General features: G+C 25.2%; 1 protein-coding gene across 1 annotated transcript in view; it reads left to right on the forward strand.

Moving 5' to 3' along the window:
• The first annotated feature begins 14,568 nt into the window (after positions 1-14,568).
• LOC113551682 (neuropeptide Y receptor type 2-like) overlaps positions 14,569-26,696 on the forward strand; it is a 69,241-nt gene continuing 57,113 nt past the window's right edge. Inside the window, exon 1 of the mRNA XM_026954074.1 lies at positions 14,569-14,701. The gene's annotated coding sequence lies outside the window, so the exon portion shown is untranslated. The remainder of the gene's footprint in view (positions 14,702-26,696) is intronic.

Consider the following 26,696-nt stretch of genomic DNA (forward strand, 5'->3'; position numbering starts at 1 on the left):
TAGAAATATTAACAAATCGTTAGCTTCATTATGCATGTTTAGTATGTTTACACAATCAATAATACAAGTATACGATTGATACGATCAATTAGGAAATTGTTTTTAAAAATAATGGCAAGCTATTCATTAGCTTTTAAAGCTATAATTATGTTTAACTCGGTGGTCTTTATTCATTTAATTTAGTCATTCCTCATTTCCATATCGATAAAGTAATTATTCCAAAAGTTAGTAAACAATTGCAAATCAAGTAATAACTACTCAAGTGGACAAGTAGGAATATTCTATTCATCGAAATTCTCCCTATTTACCAGCAACAATTTATATAACTATAACAAGCTTTCAATAAATAAAATACAAAAGCAATTTATAAATTTATTATACAATATAAATAATGATTTCTTATGATATTATATTTTTATAAAATTAATTTTTATCTTAAGAAATCACCACATTGTTTAGTTTTCTATGAATATCTAAATTTTTTCAATAAGAAATTTCTAATTTGAGTTTTGATTTATTTTTATATTCACTTTTAATTTAAAACATTTATGATTTGATAAGTTATATATTATTATTAAAAATGTTATAAAAAATTCAATAAATTTTTAAATCTAAAGTTAAAGCGTTTGTAAACTTTATAAACATTTATATAGGGATATTACGTTTTGTTCAATAAGATTTTGCATAATGTCTCGTGAAAAATATTTTCAAAGCTTAAAGCTTTTAACATTAATTATTGTGTAGACAATATTAGTTTTAATGTATTATTTATATACACACGCACCATATACGTCATAAATATAACTGTATTACATATTTAACTTATCGTATAATATCATATTTTATAAGGATTACTATAATATTGTATTATTTTTACTCCAGATAAAAATAAATAAATTTTTTTGATTAATTAGTTGAAGTTTATTGACATCATTTGATTGCATGTTTAGTGTACCTGTAACTTATATCGTATAATATTATATATTTTAGAATGTGTGCTAAGTATATTACATTGACGTTAAGTCCATTATTTTAATCAATTTTCTATTGTTATAAAAATACTACAGATTCAAAAACACTAGATATAGCCACTTGGATAAGATATGCATTTTATTATTTTATATACTATCGTAAATGGTTTTAAAATCTTTGGGTATGAAGAAGAGTATTCGAATGTATGGCTGTACATAAAGCATGATGTATAATCAATATCACTTTAGAAAATAATAGGTACCTATTTAAAATTTTAAACAAAGGTTTATATTGAAGTTGTATTTTAATTAATATTAATCAAAAACCTCGAAACATAATTCCATTTTTAATGTCAATTCATTGCATTTCATTATTATAACTATCTATATACTTTAGGTTGAAAAATATACATATCTGGGATTATTGTAAATAAAATGTAGGCATCTATTTTATTGTATTAATTAATTGATAATTTAAAATAATACTACATTTTTTTTTTTAAATTAGATATGTGCACAATTATTTGTAGATGATAGTGATAATATTATTAATTCAATTGAGTTATAATTTATTTTAATAAAATAAAAATTCACCGAACAAATTTTAATCAGACACAAAATATCCAACAGATTTTGTCTTATCTAATTATATTTTTTTGTAATTCTACCATCTACCAAATACCGTCTCACATTTATTAAAGTAAGTATTTTTGCAGCCTGATCATTTATATTGAACTAAAGAGAATAAAATAAGCGTTCGTTGGTTAATGTTGTGTATAATATTTAGGATAATAAAACTTAAAAAATATCTTTCATGCTTAATATTATCTCAGCAATATTTATTTATAAATTATTAACATACTATTGAGAAAATTAGGAATTCAAAATATTATTGATATAAATCATGATTACTTATGACCTTTTCTATTTCTGGAAAATATGGTGTATGTACCCTATATTAAAAGTTATTTAAAATTATTTCAAGTGGTTAATTAACAGAATACAATAACCGAGTGTTGGGTGTTCATCTCGCTTCGCTTAGTTCAGCAAAATATGTTGAACCACCACATTTAAAAAATAATTATAAACGGAATTTGGTTATAACCGTGATTTTGATTTTTTTTTTTTCAAAATTGTTAGACGATGTTTTGTATTTTTTTTTTTCATGTATTCTATGATAATTTAGTAAGAGTATCTCTTCTAAATACTATTTAGAGTGTAATTTATTTTTTTAATAATTAAAAATATATTTATACATTTTGATTAGTGGCTTAGCCAATGTGGCTGAGGGTGCTGCAGCCCTCCCCCCTCCAGAAATATTAAGAAAATTAAAAAATTATTTTAATTGTCTATGAAAGTCGTTACAAAAATCTTAAATTTTATTTTACTAATTTTAAATTGTCATCTTGTCATTGTGTAGCTTTTATTATTTGATCATTGTCAAAAGTTTACTAGTATTTACACTTTACAGTTATCTATAGTCACGTTAATAGGTATTTAATGTATATAAAATTGTTCATCAGTCACTATAGTGCAAAATATTTTAGCGTTTTAACATTGTACTTTTGTAGGTACCTAAAAATATTATGAAAAAAAAAAATGTACTGGACTGTATAGTGTACATATTATTTTACAACTAATTTTAATATATTTTTAAAGACCATATAATGCACCGTCTTCATAACATTATACGCGCACACCGCAAATCGAAATAAATTTACGACCCTCAGCTGGCTAAATGCGCGTGCTTGCATATACACTCTTATAACACTCATTAGCTATGTCATATTTATGCAAGGACAAATGGGACAATTGCATTGGGCCCACTCAAAACTTAAAAGAGACTCGGGCATATCAAATTAATTGTTTACTTTTTTATCATTATTTTGGAAAACAAAAAAAATATGGATTTCACTTGGATATTTTGGTGGGTTATAAATAGGATTCGGGACTTCTTGTATTTGCATATTTTTTTTTTTAGTGGGCGTAGATTTAAAATTTGCAAATTTATACTGTATGTTACATTTATGGAAGAATCTAGGTAAACCACCGATGTGTAAACATTGATCAGACCCCTCCCCCCTGAAGAAAAATCTTGGCTACGCCATTGATTTTGATGTATTACATACATTTTTAACATAAAATTGAAATATCTTAATAATTGTTTGTATTCTATCGCCGCTTAAAACCAATTTAATCTTGACGAATTCCTATATCATTCAATTACTTCAGTTACATAAATTATTATAATATCTACACTAGTCCGTGGTTTTTGGCAGACATCTATTATATTGAAGTCAACCGAATTCAGGATTACATTTGTAAGTTTGTGACGTTTGTGTGTAGGTATTTTGTTAGTGATGTCCATTGCACAGAGTAATGGGTGCAGTTGTTTCCGCCATGACGTCACGAACGCATAGTATTACTATACTGGCATTTTGCATTGGCATAATAATATCATACATAAACATACGATAATTGAAAATTCGTGTACGAAATTAAATTATTAATCGTATGCGGTGTACGGGCTACAGACCACTCGCCGATAGAGTGCTATAGAATGGTATAAACTGGTATGTGACTGAAAGTCTGAAACGATCGAGTCACACCGCGCGAACTAAATCGATAAATATTGTAACTCAGCATGCCAAAAGCCACGATCCGAGGTCGATCGAATAATTTTAAATGTGCATTCTCGTGGCACGCTGAGATATATTTTGTGTGGTACATATTGTTTAGTTAATAGTGTGATTAAAATAAATAAATAAAAAAAAAATTATAAAAATAATACATAACAAACATATTTATACGTGTAATATTCATTTATTTGCATAAAACGCGTTCAATATTCATTAATATATAATATCTATTCCTTGAGTTGTGTGCGACATCATAATAAATGGAAAAATTATCATATTTTTTGTAAACACATACTTTTATACGACAACGCAATCTATACAACTTAAAATAGTTGATCGGAAAGCAAACGAAATAGTTTAAAATGACACATAATCTATATAATATGCATCAGAATGCGAGTTAGTTCCTCTTTAAGGCCGGTGTGCTAGTGTCTTCCATGTTCGAACTCGGCTTAGGGTGCTTTGCTAGCCGATATTGTTGGCTTACAAGTTCCCTAGCCTTCTTCTTACCCTTCAGGAAGTTCCCCGCCAGCTGCACCTATGTCCTCTTCTTCTCCACCGGTGTACCTACCTCTGGCCACACGTCAGATAAGACCAGCCAGCAGTCCTCGTCACGGTGTTCACGGACAGATACTTCAAATTCAACATCACTGGATACAGTGTTTTACACTGGTCTGTTCACATTGACTTTAAATTTGAATTCAATGACAAGTATCATTGTACCTATACGAAAAACGTTCGGAACGGAGATGATTTGTCAGTCTAGAATAATTAGTAGGATATAATATTACATTATTACATATTACCTATATTTAAATTGTAACATATCGTTATTTTACGTGGTTCCGTAAAAAATTAAATTTCATACGTTCATCAATTTTTTTCTATATTGACGCTTGAATTTTTTTAAATAGTTATTTGAAAAAAAGTTACGAAGAACCTTGTATTGGGTTTTTTAACCTTAAGTATAAATCACAAAATTTCTATGAATTTTTAAATTACTTGTAAAATTTCGCAATTTTGACATATTTTGAAAACATTTGAACTTTAAATGCTTATAAACAAAAATTGTGATTAACGATTTTTGATTTTTTTTTACTACGATAAGTACAACTTATAATAAACCTTATATTAAATTTTAAAGAACTTTTGGTGTGCCAAATTTCTTTTATAGGCATTTAAAAAAAAAGTATTTACAATGATTCATTTTTGAGTTACAGCAAAATAAAAAAATCGATTTTATCGAAAACTAGTTATGCGTAAAAATTCCCGTTTTCCGTTAGTTTTTTAGGGTTTTTCTTGACGCTCTTGAAAATTACTGAACATTTTTTACTTTTGATCCCCCAAAGTACCAATAAGATTCATTTTACTTTTTAAAGAGGGGCTGAAGTTAAAAATCAAAGCACTATTACTACTCAAAAACGTGATGACAGACACAAAAAAAAAAATAAAAAAAAAATACACATCATTGTAAAATCAATACATTCATCACTCCGTTCAGAATCTAAAATCATTTTAAACTATTATTATTTTTAATATTATAATATGATTGGATGCATTATACATTTTATAGTAGTTACAACTTACATTTAACTTATGCAGTATTTTTTCTAAATTAATTTCGTCAGTTAAATTGTATTGAAGTAATTTCAAAGCCATTATTTCTTATGAATTCTATTTAACTCTTCATGAAAAAAACTCTTAGAATAATAAACATAAGATACATTCTGTCAAATAAACTTCATTCTATTGGAATTCGTGATCCTGCCTTTTCATGGTTGATTTCTTATCTGACTCTTAAACATTCAATCAGGCACTTATTTCGCTCCATTGTTATTTATTTTATTAATTTATGATTTAAATTTCTAAACTCTTGTAAATTGTTTTTTTGCCAATTATTTTGATTAGGTAGTAAGATCACTTTCAAAATTAATCTTATTACAAAATAATTTGAATTCCTTTATAATATGATATAAAATAAAATGTTATCGTTAAATATCGAGCAGAGTTAAATAGAAATATTAATGATTAGAGCTTATCATACAAGATGGCCAATGGCTATATAAACTTACTTTTAGTGTAATATAATGTTCTTAATTCCTACTTTGTGAACACTGATATGAATCTGTAAAAAAATTGGGTTTTTTTTTAAAATGGTTTTATTGATTTCTATACAACACTTTGCCCCTTTTTACAAAATATGAATTATCCCACTTAGTATGAAAAGTTGCTCAGTATGCTGTATTTTTGTCGTTCTTACTATTCTTATTAAGGTAATGGCATATAGTATATTGCAGTATTAAAGCACAATTATTGCAGATTCTATTTTTTTGAAGAAGTTAAAAATAAGGGCTTTTTTAGTTCTTTAAACTTTTTTAGCTTAGTTAAATTGGTGTAAAAATACAATGCATTTATATTTTGATTATTATTTGATGAACACAAAGTTTATTTTTAAAACTTAGCCATTTTTTTTCAAAAAAATTCAACATTTATATTTTAGGAATACAAATTGAACATTTCCAAAGTTAATTAATTTCTATTATTTAATATATTCTGCCTACCAACTGAAACTGAGTAGTATATTATTATACTGATACTTTTTACTGCAGATGTTCCTAAATTTGTATAATGTATTTCTATTATGATAGTTGAAAATTATAGTTTTGATTCCTTGGATAATTGAAGGAATTTTTTTATTTGTTATTGGTTGTGCTGAAGAAAACTGTTTCAATTGTTAAAACATCTAAGTTTAAAATAAATAAAGTTCCTCACCCGTAGAGAATTTTAATATTTTTGGTAAGCCACATGGTATATTTTAATTTCAACTTTTAAAGTTCATAATGACAATGAGTCAGTGTATCGGAAAAAGTTTTCAAACGAAGTTTATTTACTAACAAATAAATCAGATTATTAATTTTAGAAGGTTACAGCGTTATACATGTTTATTGAATAATTTTTTACTTACAATTTTTACCTTATTTTAGACATAAAAATAAAAAATTCCGATTAAATAAAGATTTTAATATACGCAGCATGTAAATTATACATAATTTTATAAATTAATTTTTTATTTTATCGTAATAAAATGAAAAGTTATTATTATAGTTGTATAGTTTTTATTAATCATTTACGAATATTACTCTTAATTATTTTAAACGATTTTTTATTGAAATATAATTTTTTTGATTTACCAATACTGAAAATATTATAGTTAAATTATTTTTATAACTCAATGTTAATTACCATATTTTATTATAATTATTGTAGACATTTATGAGAAATTAATTTAAAATTTTAGTAAGTATAATTTATCAATTATAAGTTTTTATTTAAAAATCTAATTTTTGTAGTTATGATAAATTATATTACAACTTTATGAAAGTACTTTGATTATTATCGTGTAATAATTCAACTTAGATTTAGGAACATAAGATAGTTAACCCTAATGCTCTTCGTGTTTTATTTTTAAAAAGTGTTTACTTAAAGTAATTGAATTACAAAAGATAATTTTCTCGGTAATTCGTGGTTTTATATTACAATTAATTGATTAACGTAGTTTGTAGAAAAAAATGAAAACCATGAAATGCTTTATTAAAAAAACTAGTACATCGGTATACAATGTATGTACTCCTTTACACTAGAAAACATGAAAAACATATCTGTGAAATGACGCCATTTGTGAGGGATGAAGGTATTTGGAACAACTGTGTAAAAAATTAAATTAATCAAGTTTTATCGGAAAATTTGAAAATGAAATATAATATGTGTTTTTTTAGTTCTCCTATTTCATAGTCGAAAATGAAAAAAAGCAAGACTATAATATCCATAGAGATATTTTAAACAAATCAGTGAAAGGGAAATTATTCAGATGTTTCGTAAATAAACTAGAACATGAAAATACAATGTGTATGGCCCTTCTTTCTCAGACCCAAAATGGAAAAAAGCATCGTGGAGATACTGGAAGGGGAATATGGAAAAAGTTCTCAAAAAAAATAAATTGTAAAAAAATTCAATAGTGTCGTTAGAAACGTGGTACATAAAAAAAGCCTGCTCTTTTATAAATATAAAGGGTAAGTTTAAGGATATACAAACATGACAATCGAGATTGATGAATAACACTATAGTATATTATATTATTGGTCCATCTCAATGTTAATTGAATAGAATTCGAAATTCTAATAACGTATCACAGTAATATATATAATATATATATATATATATATATATATATTATATAAATGAAACATTGAAACACGTAGGACGTATGAGTAAAAATGCATTTATTTTGCCGTTCTCACTCTCATGGGTACTGCACTGGGTTATAAGACTAGAAATACGTGTTCAGTGCTACTAATCCGAGACATGCGAAGGTAAATATAAGCTTAAGTTGAAAAACATACATACTTTTTGAAAAACTTATTAAACATGATCAAGAGTTTGATGTTTGTATTTATTTAATGTTTATTAGCCACTCCTAAGAAAGTCAACTTTATTGCAAGTCCGTCACACCAGCACCCCAAGTTGTGATTTTTGACACCAAAATTTTACGAGATTATGTAATCATTATGTAACGAAATGTAATCACAAAAAATTTTTTTGTAACTTACTAGGAAGTTCAGAATTCCAAACTTTAATTCCGGGTGCTGGTGTGATGTCACGCCTCAAACTCCGTTAAAACCATTTTAAGTCGGCCGGTCATCACACTGACGTCACACGTGTAAACAGGAATCCATCAAATTCATTCGATTGATTCGAAATTTTCACAACATTTTGTAACCATTTTGTAAACAAATCCAAATGTTATCCAATATTCCAGATACCTGATTGTACTTTAATCAATTAAGAATCGTTCTAATAAGTGACATAAGCATCGTAATATATACTTACGTGTTACGTGTGTATAATATTGTACAATGTGTAAAATTTTTATTTTTCGACATTAATATTAATTAATTAATTTTGATAGTTTTTTTTTTAATTTAGGCTGACATAAGTTAAAAATAAGTTTTAAGTAAAACAAAGATTCCTGTTTACACGTGTGACGTCACTGTGATGACCGGCCGATTTAAAACGGTTTTAAAGGGATTTGAGGTGTGACATCACACCAGCACCCGGAATTAAAGTTTGAAATTTTAAGCTTTCTAGTAAGATACAAAAAAAGTTTTTGTGGTTACATTTCGTAACATAATGATTAGATAATCTTGTGAAATGTTGGTGTAAAAAATCACAACTTGAAGTGCTGGTGTGACGGACCTCTTTATTGCAATTTCTTATTACCTATCATTCTATATGTTATCGTCATTTTTCAAGTACTGGAAATTCTTTTTCTGTTAAAAAAATTGACTAATAGAGACCTGACTTTTGAAAAACGTCTATGTAAAAATTAAAAATAAGTTATTTCAGTTAAAAAAAGTCAAGTATTTTATTAATAGTCTTACTTAGTATTTGTGTACAGCTGTAGTACTATAATAAACAGAGAACAGCTTCCTCAAGTTTGCTTGGAACTTTTTAACGACTATATAATTATGATATCAATATCTTTCTATTGATCACTTTTTATTTTCTTATTACCATTAAACTGTTTAAATTGTTTTAATTGAAAGCAATATTTTTAGGAAATAGCATGTATGTTAAATATAAATGGTTTTAGCTGTCTAATGGTTGTTGCATATTGTTATATTCTATGGCTGTTGATTGATTTAATTTTCAAATTATCACTTTCATGGTGAAATATATTGGTAAATGATAATATATTATAATATATAAATATATACTACTATAAATTTATAAAAATAAAATACTATTTATTATTCTATTAAAATGTGTGATGTAAGCTTATAATTTTATAGAGAAAATATATTTTTTGTTTTTAAACTGCATATGTTTACAATACAATTGCATTTTAAGAATAACTATTAACCAAGTAACAAATATAGTTTGTTAAAATATATTATAATAAATAAATGGTTAACAAAATTTTTTTTTTTAAAACAAGTTATTTGAAACGAGTAGCTGTTATTACTTTGCTCCAGTCTAAGGTTAGGTAAAGTAATAGTTACAATTCCTTCATAAAAAGTTCCAAAGAAACTTTTATGTTATACAAACTATCTATACTAAGATATAATACAAATATTTACATTCAATATTGATACAACCCGCATTGTTTTTTGGTATTTAAGTATTTTAATTATAAATCATACTTTACAATAAGTAATTAAAGTATTTTCGATTATTATTTCGCTTATATATAAGTATAAAATGGTATTTTATTATTTTTATTTTTTTTTTACCTAGATTAAGCCCTATTTGATGCATTTTTTATACTATTTATTTCTCAATTTAAATAAATTACATTTAAACGCCTAAAATAGTAACTATAAAAATATATATTGTATATCTAATAGTAAAATTATATTTTAATACAAGATATTTTATTTATTTAATTTATAATTCATAATATTATCGTATTATTATTTATTACAGTTACCTAAGTGAATAATTTATAATGTGACATTGTATTTATTATATGCATAATTTGTTATTGAATTTTTTTTTTTTTTTAACAGTTTAGTTTCTATAGGTTTCATGGCGGTATTTATTTTAACGAACTTATTCCACGAAATAATATTTATTACTTCCACATATCTGGATAAAAATGTAACTTTTTAATTATTTTAATACTGTTTATTCACTGTTTTCCCTTCTTAAGTTGTCAGAAAGGAATCATTTTATGATTATTACTGAATCTGAAAGACTCAGAAATAACTTAGCGTCACGTTCTTATTAGCATTTATGTCATCGGTTTCTTGATATTACGAATTAATGGTATGATAATCATGTTATGAATAAGCTTAACTTATTTAGCAAATTATATGAAATAATTCATAAATAGATTAAAAATGTGCAAATTAATATTTAATTAAAAATTTAAATTTAATAAATCAATATACAATAAAACTTCCGTTAACGGTCACTTCTAAAATACTGCCACTTCTATGTAACGGTCATTTTTTTTTGGTCTTGCCAAGTGTTATAGAAAAAATATATTAATACCACTATATAGCGGACACTCTAAATAACGGTTAAATTGTAAGATAAAATAATAAAAAGTATGTAGAAGTGCATGGTTTTTGCCCAAATTGTACATGTTTATAATATACATAACTTTTAAATTTTAAATTGTACATACATATAAATAGATAACTTTAGTCATAAATACATTTTGCATACAATTGTTTATGTATTTGGTTTTTTTATGCACTCGATAATATATATAATAATATAAACGTCGAGTCGATATAGCGGTTATTTGGAAGTATTGCACTTCTATTATCGATAACCTCTATATGACGGCCACCTCTAAATAGCGGTAATTATTTCCGGTCCCTTCGGTGACCGTTACATGGAAGTTTTATTGTATTTACATTGAAAAATATAGGATATTTAAATTGTAATACATTTATAAATTTACAAATATACATACCATACACTTATAAACTATACTTATACAATGCTATATTATATTTAATATTATAATTGTTTTTTTTTTAATTCATAGTAAAGCTAAAGAGCAGTAAAACTAGTATACGTATAAAATGTGTAATTATGATGTAATTATTGTTATAGTCTATAACATAAAGGTATATTTAATTAATCTGGCTTTATGCAAAGTAATGAATATAGATATTATCCAGAGGTTATAGGTAGGTAGATATATAATATTTAATTATCGTACATTAATAACACAAAATTTAAATTAATGTTTAAAATAGTTTTGTGGTTCAATTTGGACGTGTTCTACAAAAATAATTATTGGTAATAGACTAGTATATACTAGGAAATATAAATAAATCACCCAAGTACTCGGTTTGAAGTTTTAATTGGAATATTTCATACATGCTTATATAGTTGATTTTGAAGTTTTTTCTTTAAAATCTTTGTGAGGTTTATTGATAAATAAATTTATAGGCATCAAAATTGATATAATGTGTATACAAGTGTATATTATACTGTATACTAAGTAGAGATTTGAACCGTTTGGTTAGTTGAATTGAATTGCATTGATTAGTAATGCGAAATATCAATAAGAAATAATGAATTGAATATTATAATTTTTAATTTATACGTATTTTTGTCATACATTTTGATTTATTTGCTTATCAACATAAACATTTTTATTTACAGTGATGGCTAATAATATAATACATAATACTTCTATATTATTATAAAAGTATGCATTTCTATTTGGTTTTTAGTGCCTCTATTTAAAATATTCTAGTATATATACTGAGATAATTACAATTCTTCTGAAAAATTTATTTATAATAACCTAATAGCAAAATTATTAAACTTCTTTTTTAATCTTTATTTGAGAAACTCAATAATCTGTACATTCTTAGTACAATAAGCTGAAAAAATAAATTATTTGAATTTACAAACATTTAGCTTAAGAGAAGAAAGCATTCAACGATGGAACTCTGGTAGAAAATTACTAAGCTAATGCTTATAACAATAGTTTGCTTTATATATGTTTAATGTTGGTTTTCTCGAATTATATGAACATATTTACTTGGTCCAATTATATGATTTTTTATTTAACTAGTCTATTTTTGGAAATTAAGACCAAATATTGATCCTTGATAATTTTTGAGTTTATTTACACGTTTTGTTATTAGTTATCAATTAGGTTACGTAAATAATAATAATAACAATAATCTTGTGTCTTAGAGCATTGATTCACCTAATAAAATCCGAACCAGATCTTAATTTATTTTCAAACTAAATTCGAGAACCCATCTCCATATTTAATTATTATATCATGAAAGTATATCGTAAACAAGGGTATCGTTTTCTGATAGTTATATACAGTTAATGACATTTATTGTATATTACCGTTATAAGAAGGTAAATTAATTTTTTAAATGCGAAACAGCATAAAATAATATTATTATTGTAGAAAAATTAAATTTCAAGTCAAGAATAAATACAAAATTGTTTTTACACAAATTTACAAACACAATTATATAAATTTACTACCCTTATCTATGGATAATGTCATCATCACCTCCCTAATTCAGCTCCTGTTAGTACTTACATGTTCTAAGACTATAATAAAATAATTAACATATTAATTTGCTTTACTCGATACTACTTGTTAATTTTTGAAATATTAATTTGTAAAACGATGTGAATTTCAGTCTCAAATAAATATTTACATCTCAATTGAAGTGTCATGTATTATAATGTTTGCTACGAAACGTCGGATTTAATAATATAATTTACGCGAACAATAAACAGTGTACTACTTATGCCTTATACATCTCTGTGGATAACAATAAACACTTAGCAAAATACACGTAAAAGCCATGTACAGTATCATAATATCATGTTTTTGGTAAGCTACTTCTACATTATCAAGTACAATTACAAGTCATTTTCCAGACCTTCAATTTAATATTATTAAATTATATTAAAGATTATGATCGACTAAGAAAAATCTCTAAATTAGTAAGTATATTAATAAAATCTGTTTAAAAATATTTTTAAATGTTTTAAAAAATATATATAATCTTAGAATACCATGATGTTATTTTATGTTTAAAATTTATTATTTTGTTATCATTAAAAAAATATTAAGTGGTCAACGATTTGATTATTTCGGTTGTATTAATATTGAAATGTATAATTATAAGTATACATAAATTTAACCAGGGCAGTTTTTTTTTAAAAGTATTCTGTAACCCACCTACGTAAATATTATTATTTTTATTCCGCCTTTTAAATTATGGATAAAACGAGAAAACTAGGACTTTTAATGATATTATATTATATATTTTTTTCTTTAAAAATACTTTGAGGCATTAAAAGAATCTAAAAGTTTTATTTAGTCTCATATCTGTCAATCGCACAGTAAACACTATAAATATAGTACTTTGGATGGCGCCATATCGTCCGTCACATCCCGTTTTATTTCACTAAAAAATAAATTGTTTTGTGAGGGAAATAATCCTGAAGACCACCATAGCCGGTAGTTTATAAACCAAATACTGAATCCAATTTTCCAGAGGTGGGGGTGGAAATATCATATTTAGTATCACAAGACATCTAGACATATACCTACCTACATAGTGGTTAGTGGAGATTATGATAAAATTAACTGTGAACAGTGTTAAATGATAATTGAACAAATTTCATCTATGATTTTGATTGGGTACCTTATTAAAATATTAAGATTTTAAAATTCCACCCCTTATTATATTGGTGATGTAATACGTCAAAAATTATATTTTCAAACTATCTCATGTATACTTGAAGTGAAGAATCTTGAGGAATTAAGAACTTGATCTGTACATAATCAATGCAATAATATTAAAAAAATCTTTAGCTTTGTATTAGTATTTAAAAACAACATCCATATAACTAGTTTTATATAGACAATGCTAGGTTTAATGTAATGTATTGGAAAAATATTAACGATTTCTCAGATCAAATATCATTCACGTGAGAAATCGATTCTATAACGATATTACTGAACAGTTAATATAGTAACACAACGGGTGTAATACATATATTTCACGATGATTACATAGCTTTAATTTGAGAACGATTATTGCTTTAATATAATGGGATTTAATTTAATATTTGTTTCAAATATGTAAATTTGTATGGTAGTGATGGTACAATTTATTTAGTTCTCTAAACTATTTTTTTTTCAATGTAAAATTTGCGTACAAAATGCTTTAGTAAATAAAAAAGATCATTAGATTTTTGTAAATATTCAGTTATTGCGTCTACCTGGTTTTCAAAGACTAAAGGACAAAACCACGAAGGGTTTGCGTTTTACGAGGCAATTACTACGCTTGCGCCCTCGATGCCGTGAGGGGCGCGAAATGCATCGCCGTGGTACTCCGACCGAGTATCGTGTGCCGCGCGGCAATTCAGTTGTCCCCATACACCGCGGCACGGAAAATGTTCGCGGAAAGCGCACCGTAATCGTTCGTAACCGCGACGCACATCCGAACCGCTGTCTGTAGGTTTCACTTGGTTTTTGACCCGATAACAGTATTTACGAGCCACGCACATTGCATTTCTGTGAGTATAATAATATTTCATGATAAAATGGTATACTTTATATGCATAATTTTAAAATTCGATAAAATATCTTAAGTACCTATATTTACTGTCCGTCATTCGATTGGTCTATCGTTGCTATCTGTCATCAAGTTATTTACACATTTCGCCAAAGTTATCATAGTGTTATGCATATACATATTTATAATGTAAAAAATTAAACGATAAAAAGACAAATTTTTATATTTGTAAAATTTTTCGCGTTTAATTTGTAAGTGTGTTATTTACAACATCTGCAAGCTTATAAAACGACTCAAGTCTTCAGGATAAAATAATACCAATAATACCATACTTATGGCTTAATTTGGAAGGTTCGGAAATGCATAAATAATAAAACTTTTGATTTAGTTTAATATATTATAGATACATTTAATTACATAATATTACTGATCAGTAGACTATGAATTATGGTAAATAAACGCATTAAAAATGTAGTATATTAAATACAAAAATAACTGTTGCACAAGTACTAAAAAATGATAATTATTTGATAAAGAATATTTTGTATGTTATTGTATATATAAATAAATAAACTATAAACTATATATGAACAAATCAATTGTACTCGAATAAACATTACTTAGTAATTAATTACAATGATTTAATTTCTTAGTTATATGTACTGTTAAAATGTGCAATGTAAGTATTCGATAGCTGGTTGATTATGAATACAATATGTTATATTTAATATACATACATCAAAATCTGTGTTCAAAGTAAAGGCAGTCTTCATAAAACAAAAGTTTGTATCTATTATGCTTATATGCATTAGGGATTTTTGGAAACTTTCGTTTATAACTATAATGTGTTGCTATCTCTCGAAATTGATTGTTCTAAATTTAAATCACTTTGGAAGTTTGTTTAGAATTTGCAAGTGTAGTTTAATTTAATATACGTTTTAATTAAAGATAAATAAAAGCGCTCGTATAAAAATATCGTAAGAATATATATGTTCATTTTTAGATTCTGAGTGGAGAGAGGAATGGATTGATCTTAAAATGTTATATTTATTTTATGCTACCTTTTGAGGGAATAAAAAAATGCTTTGATTTTCAACTTTGAGGGTTATTTTTGGTAGAAAATTGGATCTAGTTGATACTTTTGGGATTCAAAAGTAAACAACTTTCAATACTATATTAATAATTTAGAAAAACAAAAAAAAAAAAATTGACAAAATATAGGAATTTTTATGCAAAATCAGATTTTGACAAAATTGATATCTCTATTTTATTATAATTCAATAAAACGAATAATCGGAAACTTAAAATTGACATTGTTCCCAAATAATTATATTTCTTATTTCTATACATTGTATTATATTAAATATATACATTTATATGCCTTTTAAGCTATTAAATAGGCATGAAAATGTATGCTTTAGTTTTTATAAAAACTTTATGGCGATAAAAAAATATTCTTTAGGTCAAAATACTTGAAAATATTATACAAAACTCCCGTTAAGTTTCTTATATCTGGATAAAAATTACATAAATACAATTTTTTCTGAATGAATTTGAAGTTCAAACTTATATCTAAAGTCAGAAAATGTAATACAATATTCCTCATATGCATTGTATAGTTGAACTGAATAATCTAAAAAATAAATAAAAATAATTATTAGAAGTTCAAATTTGGACGAATTACATTATGTAATTGATGAATAATTATGTTCATTATTATGTTATAATTTAAAAACATTATTCGTGAAACTTAAAACTATAACGTATATTATTAATTTATGTAGATTGTAGTTAATCTTAAGATATTGCCTATTTATACCAGGTACTTATACACACGGTTTAATTTTAAGGTTAGATTTAAGGATTTAGAAGTAAATACAAATAACAGAATATGGTGTAAATATATACTTTATAATAATTAAATATAGATAGTATAATAAATGTAATGTTTTTGCAAAAACTGAATCACCTTACTATAATATTAATAGTAAAATAAATTACTTTACCTAATGATAGTAAAACACACGATCATGAAGTTTATTTAGTGATATAGGCTGACTGACCATTTTCGTTTAGAATTGTTTTACATAAACAATGATAATATATAATTGAATTCGAATTTTATATATCCATCATTGTCACCGATTCAATAAATACTATACAGAAAATTAGTACTCACTCCCTCAAAATTTTTAAATTTGAATTATTTTTACTAAATATGTATGTGTTTTTAAAAGTATTATCGAGTATACAAAAATACGAGTAATACAAAGGTTATCAGAAACATTTAAATGTTGTAAATAAATAGATTACATTTCTGCTCAGATAAACCAGAATTGTATTAAATAATATAGGACAATAAAACAAATAAATAATGATAAGTTTTTAGAAGAAATATAAATATACAAAATTATTTTTTTTTTTATTAAATAAACACCAGGATGATTACAACTATCATCAACTTATGTATTTAATTTAAATATAGAAAGGGTTGTAATTTTGATTTCTTTATTTCAACCATCCTATAAATGAAATTACAAAAATAAAAAACCTATAACTCTTAAATTGTATTATAATCTTGTTATATAAATAAACAAAAATAAAAATTGATGTCAAGTTTACATTAATATACTGAGTGGTCAATCACAACACACAAATAAATAATCTAGAATACCAACACGAAAAGCAGAAAGTTTGATTGAATTCTATATAATGTGTACATTAAATATATATTAATCATAAAATTCACTGTATTCCAGTCATATGTAAATTATATTTAGTTTATACATTAAAAGCAAACAACATAATTAATCATGAAAAGTGATAAAAATATTTATTCTAATAGTCAATAAATAAAATATATACTAAAATACGTTTATACACATTATGTATAATTTAACATACAGAGTTAAAAATATAAATTTAGATTGCGAAAGTTTGTATGTATTACATATAATATTTTATATTTATTCAATTTATAAAATCATCGCTATATTACATTTATAATTTGATAAGTTTTATTCATATTTTTAATTTATAAATTATACAACGTAACTAAAAACAATTTTGATTATTTAAGTATTTTAAGTAATAATAATAGTTATTTTAGTTCGTTTATTAATTGTAGAATAGCGAGGAAATAGCTGTAGAAAAATATGTTTATAACGTTAACATCTATAAAACAGAAAATAGTGATTAGATGATAAGTACAAAATATTGTACCTTTAACGGAAGGGATCGTTTGAGGATTCCATTTTTTATATATATTTTAATCAATAATAACTAAATTAAAATAATATATTATGTACTTATTGGATTCCGTCTCACTTAGTTTTCTAATTTGACATTTGTTGTGAATTGGTACATATAGTTTGAACGCACGCACCCTCAGACACAGGCCAAAGCCGGTCGATGCAGGGGATTAATGATACACACGATTGCAATGAGAGTGTGTGTGTGTGTGTCGTGTATATTCCCCTTTGGCGTATCTTTTAGCTTATCCAAACATTTTATATAGTCACTATAGTGACGTAAACCAACTGCTGTTCGAAATCTTGAGTTAACGAGATGACGGTAAAGGAAATAAATCTCAGAAATATAATGTGAGCTCGTGTACATTTATTTTCACGTTCAACAAAAAACACCGAATTATCAGTAAATGAATGATTTTAGAACGATTGGTTATGGGTTAAGATTTGTATTCGTCTCTCGATGGTTCCGTAAATTAATTAAATTACATTTTATTTCAAATTTGTGTATAGTATATACTTTACACACACACACACACACATAATTATATGGTCAGATTATTAGCTTCAATAATGCGCACACCTACGATGGTCTATTGGTGACCATATAACTGTACAAGTTATATGTTTAGCTGCATGCCCGATAGTCTGTCAGAAGTATATCGTCTTATACATAAAAATACACGCGTGGATGAGTGACTTGGGTCACGTGTATAACGAATGTAGGAGTAAAAATAAGAAAGAAATTTTGTATCGTCCTTACTAAAACGAAGCCCACATACATGTGTAGTAAGTACATATGTATACTAAAAATATGATATTTTATATACGTATATCGAAAGTTTGTATCCAATTAAATTATGAATTTAATATTACACATTCGGCGTACTATTAAAAGGAGCCTACTTCACCGTTTTTCTTGTTATGTAAAAATGTTAATAATAATATTATGCACAATGCGGTTATTATAATCTCAAATACCCCGTCTTAGGAAGGTAGGTCTCATTTATAAATGTATTGCCAATTTATAACGCAAAGTTTAAGTTATTGCTGTGTTTAATTAATGCTTCTAGGGTACAAGAAAACAACATTTTATTGAAATAAATTTTGAGAAGTTATATTAACTTATAATAAAATGAGAAAACCATGAAAACGGTATAATAAAAAAATAATTTAAGAATATTTTTATACTAATGTATGTAAGTACATTATTAAATTTGACAAAATTATTTAGTTAAAATGGAAGTAAAATTTATGTATTACGTTTTGACAATTTATTTTAAAATCCATTTCCATAATTATATTATGTAACTTTTGAAGCTTAGGTTTGGAATTAGTAAGAAAAGTACAGTTTTACATTTAAATTTAACTGTAATGTTAAAACTTTAATATTCTTTCTTAAATACTTTGTAACCTGAAAGTAATCTATTTGACTCAATATTGATCACTTTCAATGTAATTTAAACAAATTTTCTACTTAACTGCGGTATTGTAAAAAAGGTATTCTTATTTTTAATACATTTTGGCATAATTGCTTATTTATTGTTTCTCAAAATGTTGCATGAAGGTATGAATGGAATATTATTTTAAGTCTATAGATAGTTATTATTTAGAATTTTTTTATGCGTATTTATATATATATATAATAAAGATTTCAAATTGTATTTTAAATACCATATTGAATTTAATGGTAAAGTATGAGAGTTATTAGCCTATAAATTGTGTTTAGTTTAAAATGACTAGTAACCAGTTAATATTTTAATATTTTGTTTACTTTCAATATTAATTGCAAATAATAAAGAAAGATGGGTGATATAAGGTAAAATATAATATTATCAAGAACATGCACAGCTCATTTTCTTCATTTATATTTATATCTTCAATAAAGTTTAAGCTAATAACAAAATATAATTTTTCATTTTAAATTTTTTCGTTGACATATTTAAAAATGTGTTAGTTTGTTGTAAATATAAGTAAATATATCATAAACTATGTATACTTTCTAAAATCAAATAAAACTTAAGTTATGAATTTATAAAATATACCTATAAATGTGTATATTTTTGTAAACATTAAATATTTAATCTAAATAAAATTAGTTTGTTTTTGTGAGTTTAATTATTATGAAATGTAAAAATGAAAAATAAAATATTACAAAGCATAGAAAAATACAATTATTTATTTGTATTTGTTTAATTTTAATGAAAAACTATTTTATAAAATGTAGTATAAATGGTATTATATCAATTTTGCATTTTATAATACTTTCAGTACCTTGGTTTAAGACTTAGGAGTACATCACGTCGAGTGCACTATGTGCAATGGTTGAATGAGTTGGATTTATGGTTTTTATAATTGTATTATATATTGAAATTCATCAAGTTAATATCATAATAATAATATTATTATTGGTAGTAAAATGAATTCACGACAGTCGTTTAGTTATAGCCTACCTAGGACGCCATGTTATAATTATTTAATTATTGTCCAAAAATTACAAACGTCTGTACAAAAATGAAATATATTCTACGTACAATTAAATATGTCTGCTACAAATTGTTGGCAAGTGAAAATTTTCAAGAGTTTTAGTTACGAAGTAAATCGTATAACGAGACGTATAACGAAAAAAGTTTAGAAATACGATTTTTCCAAATTACATGATTTTTCTTTTATAATAATAATAATTAATATTATTGTCATTGGATGGTATTTATTTTTATACTGTATAAATCAATACGATATAGAAGTATATAAGTTTTCCGAGCCGTACTGTAGTCATTGACATTGAAAAATTACTACCACGTTAGTTTCAATAAGTCACCGTGCTCAGAATTATTTTAGACTGCTAGAGAGGTTGTGATTTAGATCTGAGTAGTTGAGAGTTGGTAGCACGTGTGCAACGAGTTTGTAATGCGCAGGCGTTGTTAGCATACGAAAGAGATGTGAAACAATGAAAAAAAAAGCGTGCTCACATTTTCACAAGGGTAGATGACAAGGGTTAAAATTAAAAAAAATTGAAACTTTATGAGGCACTAGTTAATTATTTTATTGTAAAAAAAAAAAAATAAAAACGAAATTGATTTTTATTCCTTTCTCTCTTATTAAGTATTAAATACATATTTATTATTTAAGTTTGTCTTATTATATTAACTATATCATTCACCATTATTAAAATCAATTTTAAAATATTATAATTAAATCTATAAGTAATAAGGCATTGAAAAATAAAATAATAGCAAAAATGATTAATAATACATATTTTTAGCTAATTTTTTTTAAATGCCGTCTTTTTATCTGTGTGATGGTTTTAAATAATTTAATAATAAAGTAACACTTAATATTCGTATGATATTGATAAAAAAAAATCATGTTTTTTGGATTAAATATTGCAGGCATAAAGCTGATTTATAAAAATAAAAAAGCTGTGGGGAGGAATTCCATCCATTATACCTCATAATGTAGTTTACGCCTCCCCTCCCATCTATCTGCACACTCTACCGATCTGAACCAGCTCAGATTAGACAACACTGTTCACAGCAGTACAGAACAACAACAGTCAACCATAATATCATAGTCCTACCGGGTGGTGGTAGTTATAAACATATATATATACACACGAGGTGTGTAATAAAATAAAACGCAGGACGAGGTGGTCAAATACTCGGCACTTTGGACAATAAATTATAACCCGATGCCCCCCGAGGGCCCGTATAATATCAGTCGTATAAATGCAGATACACACACACTTACGTGCATACGCATGCGTAAGAACGTCTGTTTATTAATGAACATTAAGAGCCTCTTGTGTTTATTAAATTTCGTTATAACCTAAAAACGTGATGTTCTACTGACGCGTGACCCGTCCCCGTAAGAATTGTTCTAATTTTGTTGACGTCCGTCACAAATTCACAACCCTTGACTATGGTATAGACACATTTTTTAACGCCGCGTAATTTCATCAGTTGACACTATAAATTAGAAAATAAAATCATATTATAATACTCTCCTTTATTCTAAACAGCCTTTCTACTGTTCCTTTCTTTGTATTTTAGCAACGCCCAAATATAATTACGACGATTTTTCTTCTTTTTTTTTCGTAAATGCTTATTGCGAATAAAAAATATCAAACTCGCTAAACATCAATTCTACTGAAAAAATAATTTTAAGTACCGTATTTTAAAATTCAAGATACTGCGGTTAAGTTAAAGATTAAGTGTAGTTTTGTAATAAATGACAGGTTAACTATTCAATATTTTATTTGGGTTTTGAAAATTCAAATACAAATAACCATTTATCTTACAGAAACCTAACCTACTCATTGAATTTCCATTTCATTTAGGTACTGAGGGAGAACCGTATTTTTATATGGCAAAAATCTCACAATGTAGCTAAATAATAATTATAAGTGACTCATAAAAATTGATAATGGTTAACTGTGAAGTGACTAATATGAAATTATTCACTTGTTTATACATTTTAACCCTGAGAATAACTTTTGAATTACGTCTCCGAATTGTTTTTTGTTTACAAAATGTATTGTAAACAAAGCGTGAGTAATATTATAATACAATTCTAGCGTGTACACTAAAAAGAGAAATTTGTGTTAGTATAGAGCTTATAATTTATATGCTATACATACTTAGGGTAAAAAAACTACCATTCTTGATGGTTAATTTATGTGTTATTTATTAAATTGAATCAATAATTTAAACGTATTTACTTTGACTTATAATATAGTATATATTATCTGACCAGGAAATAAGTTCAGAAAACATTTTAAGAAATGGATTTAAAATATTTATAAATTAATATAAATATATGTAATATTTTACGGATTTAGATGAGAACTTTCCATTTTTGAATTCAAGTAAACCAATTTTTTGAAAATATTTTAACACTATACATATATTCTATAGATTTAAGAGGAAATTGAATTTATTTATGAAATTTTTTAAATCAATAATTTAATTTCTAATCCAATTTAATTGTAAAAATACACAATATGTTATATTCATAAAACCGTATTCATATAGCATTACATAAGTGTTTATAAAAAATAAATAGTCTTCCAAGTTTCAGAATCATGGAATATATCAACATAAATAATTTTTATTTGTGCTTATATGACTTAAAAACGATTTATGAAACAATAGTTTTTAAATTATTTTAGAAGACGTATAAAAAAACTTAAAAGATATTGGTATAATATGGAAATGAGTTATTGATTATGAAAATATACAGCTGTAAATAAATACAATGAATGTATTTTCTCGAATAAAAAATATTTTTATTTTATTTAAAACCGTGTATTCAATATTATACTACATAATAATATAAAAAAGAAATGTTAAAAATATAAGTACAAATGTATTTGATTACTCGTCATTTAATAGAAGTGTCATTCTAATTGTATGATAAAAAACAATTTTAACTTATATATAAACCAGTATTGTTATTTCATTTTCTAAATAAAATATTATAACTTTAAACATATAATTTAATAAGACTAAAATCTGTAACTAGGTATACTGTATTTCAAAATGTTTTCAATTTAATGGTATTTGAGCAATATTTCTTGTTGAACACTCTAAAGTAAAGGTTATTTTAAAATTTAATTTTGATGATAGTGTTATAGTCATTCAACTACGGCCCGGAAATTCCATTGGTATTAATACTTACAAGGAATTTTAACGGAATTTATTATTACTATATATATATATATTAAATTCGATTTCACTATAAATTTGGACTTTTGTAGTAATCATCGAGTTTTTTGTGTAAATCGTTAACATCATCGTACAGTGTAGAATATAAAACATATGAACGATTAACAAGTCGTTGATATTCTTAGTGGAAAATATTGTTTTGTATCATACGTTTCAACAAGATGGGAAGTTGGAATTGTTTGAAATAATTTAAGGCTATTAAATGTTTTTTGAAGATCTGTTAAGACCAAAAAATATTATGTAATAAATTGTTGGTTATAATTTAATTTATGATGAGCAATAAAAATTATAATATTTTTATCTGTCAATTGATAAAATCTTATTATCTGGAGGCCTAGAGTATAAATGCTATTTCAGAAGTTTTAACAGATCTTGAATCATATACTTCATATTAGCTGATAATAATATACATATATTTAATTTGATATTATGTTATGGATAACCAGTTGGTAATATTTACATTGTAAATACAAATATATAATTTAATAACTACAAATATTGTTTTTATTGTACCTTGTTGTGTTATTCAATGTGCGTGTCTATATGACTGACATAAACTTGTATAACAATCACACTTGAACATTCTTTGATGTTAGTCAGAATCCCGATAACGATCGGATGGCTTCAATAACATAAAGGCATACTTGCGTATTAAAGTTGCATTACACTGAAATGTGTTTATTAATATATTATGTGTCACCAACTTATAAACGAACCGAATATAATGTATGATAATACTATAATTTACATTTATACTTAGCTATATAGTTAGTGTTTTAATAAAAATTAACATCGAGCGAGTTCTGAGATTATTTTACAGAAGTTTTTCTTTGATTTTCCGCATAGACCTAGTACACCCATATTATACTGTAATATGGGTATAGTATTTAAATTTAATAAATTACTTACTATTTCTAAAAAAATGGTCGTAGATGTGCATTATAAGAAACTGTTTATTCTTATAATTGATCCGTAGTTTGCACTCGCAAACAATGACGGGAATACAGTTAGTTAAATGTATTAGAATACTATTACAGTGCATAGCTTTATACATACGCATTTTTTGGACAATAAAAATGATGTACCTAATTAAGAATGTAGTAGTGGAGGTGAACATGAGAAAAATAGTGCCTCGACAGCTGTTTCATAAATGCAGGTATACAATACACCGTGTGTCCATATGTATCTTGCCATTTTGTGTACTTTTAAAAACGTAATAATACTATATATGCAAAAATTAGTAATCACACTTCTAAAAGTCTGATGAATGTATGGTATTCAAATTTATGGTATACGAGAGAACATCACGAACCATATTATGATATATTTGTTGTAGAAGCTGTATAATTTGTTGTAGAAACCACGCCATATCACATGGTTTGACATAGTGTAGAACAAAATACACTTAATTCTGACCGATGGAAAATATTATGGTTACCTGGCCATCATGAGTATACCATACAAAATATGGTAGGCGATAGTCTCAGTCGAGCACTGACTTTATCAATATCATAGTTGTGGACTTAGAACCTGCGAAAATAAATGTTTTGTTGTCAAACTTCCAAACGATCGGTAATGTCAGCCATACCTTACCTATAAATTATTCACAGACGTTGTAGTAGAATTAGCGACGACTTAATATGTCTCTGCGACAATTAATTTGAATTAAATGTTTGTAATGTATTTTGTAAGTACTTTATATAATATGTAGCCTTTGGAAAAATAATCGCACGATATGTAAATCTTAAAATATATTATTTCGCATTATCGTAACTTTGTATTATAATTTCGATATATATATAGTATGGATAATGGAATTTTTTTCTGTGTAATATCTTCAGATAACGGCATGTTATAACAATGTATGCATGTCACCAAACAGGCTGTAAAATAATTTATTAAGTTTAATAATATTGATGTTTGAGTTTTAATGTATATTAATTATATTTGACGAAAAAAGTTATAGAATATTATAGAATATTGATTTAATAATTAAAAATGTATTCCAAATTAATAATAATTCTATAAAAAACGATAAATTGTATGCATAAATAATAGATCAAATTAGGTTGAAATTTTTCAACATGAATTTCCCATGAGTTTTCTTCAAAATAACAAATAGTAATATTTCATTCACTCGTCTTCAATGCTTTTTTTTTATAAAAACCAATATTTTATTTTCGATATTCTACACCATTAATAATAATAAATAAATATGAATATAAAAGAAGAAACAATTAATTCTTTTCTGAAAAGGAAGGTACAATACAAAATAAAATACGTGTCTGAAAATATAAAGTGAATTTATATTCATATTTTTTTTATTTAAGGAAGCCGTGTTTTGAAATATCAGTTAATAGTTATTACCTTGCACAATAAATTCCGATTCCATTAAGCTGTAATATTGTGACTTAAAATAACGTGGTAAAAAATAAAAATGTCATATTTATTCCATCAATAGAACTAAAAATTAAACAAGTAACAATAACATTATTAGTAAAATAGAGAAAAAAAATTCTGTTTAGGTACTTATAGTTATACCATGCAGCACTAAATCAACTTATTTTTTACTAAAAAAAATAAAAAAATATAAATAATAGGTAAGAGTTCTAATTTTTAAAGTTTAATAATTCAATGTAATTAGTTGAAACGTCTTAAATTTATTGAATAATCCTACAACAACTTGTAAACTTTATGAACTGAAGAATATTATTACAAGATTTTATATTTCTTGATTACTAATTTACATTGTATTCGACAAGCAGTCGTAGCCTCGTGGGGAAATCGATTTTGCAATGTGAGCTCTTTATATAGGTTATTATTTATTATTTATTATTATTTTATATATTCACGATTTATGTTAATTGTTTTCGAAATTATCCAAAGCTATTTAAAATCAACACATAATGAGTTATTATTAGACAATATTATGCCGTTACTAACAATGTTATAAATGCATAACAGTAATGGATTTAATTAGGTTATTTGATTTAAGATCAGTACCTAAATTATAACAGTTTAC

Source organism: Rhopalosiphum maidis, chromosome 2 (assembly GCF_003676215.2).
Source record: "Rhopalosiphum maidis isolate BTI-1 chromosome 2, ASM367621v3, whole genome shotgun sequence".
NCBI lineage: Eukaryota > Metazoa > Arthropoda > Insecta > Hemiptera > Aphididae > Rhopalosiphum > Rhopalosiphum maidis.